The sequence below is a fragment of the Lupinus angustifolius genome, chromosome LG20 (assembly GCF_001865875.1).
Source record: "Lupinus angustifolius cultivar Tanjil chromosome LG20, LupAngTanjil_v1.0, whole genome shotgun sequence".
Taxonomy (NCBI): domain Eukaryota; kingdom Viridiplantae; phylum Streptophyta; class Magnoliopsida; order Fabales; family Fabaceae; genus Lupinus; species Lupinus angustifolius.
Window position 1 is genome coordinate 16857704 of NC_032028.1, and position 379 is coordinate 16858082.

Sequence of the window (379 nt, forward strand, 5' to 3'; positions counted from 1 at the left end):
AAAATGGGTCACCGCGGTCCCGAGTGGATGATGAGCCAGCTTCCTGTCTTCGTCCATGATTGGCAGGAGTTTTGAACCTTTTTGCGTGATCTTGCTCCATTTTAGTTGTAGAACCCGAATTAATGTTGGACTGGGCAGAGAAGGATTGAGCAAACCTAACCTAGGGTTTGATTTGGGGGAAAATTGGGAATGTGATGGAATATGGATGATAATGTGAGATTTCTAGATGGTTTGAGAGGGTTAGGGTGAGGATTATCTAGTTTAGTGCACTTGGGTCAGTTGAGTTGCAATTTCAGAGACTCAAAAGTGAGAAGAGGTGGAGAAAATGCCGAAAAAAGCGTGAAACCGAGGTGTTGTCTACACTTGAACTGTTGGTTTT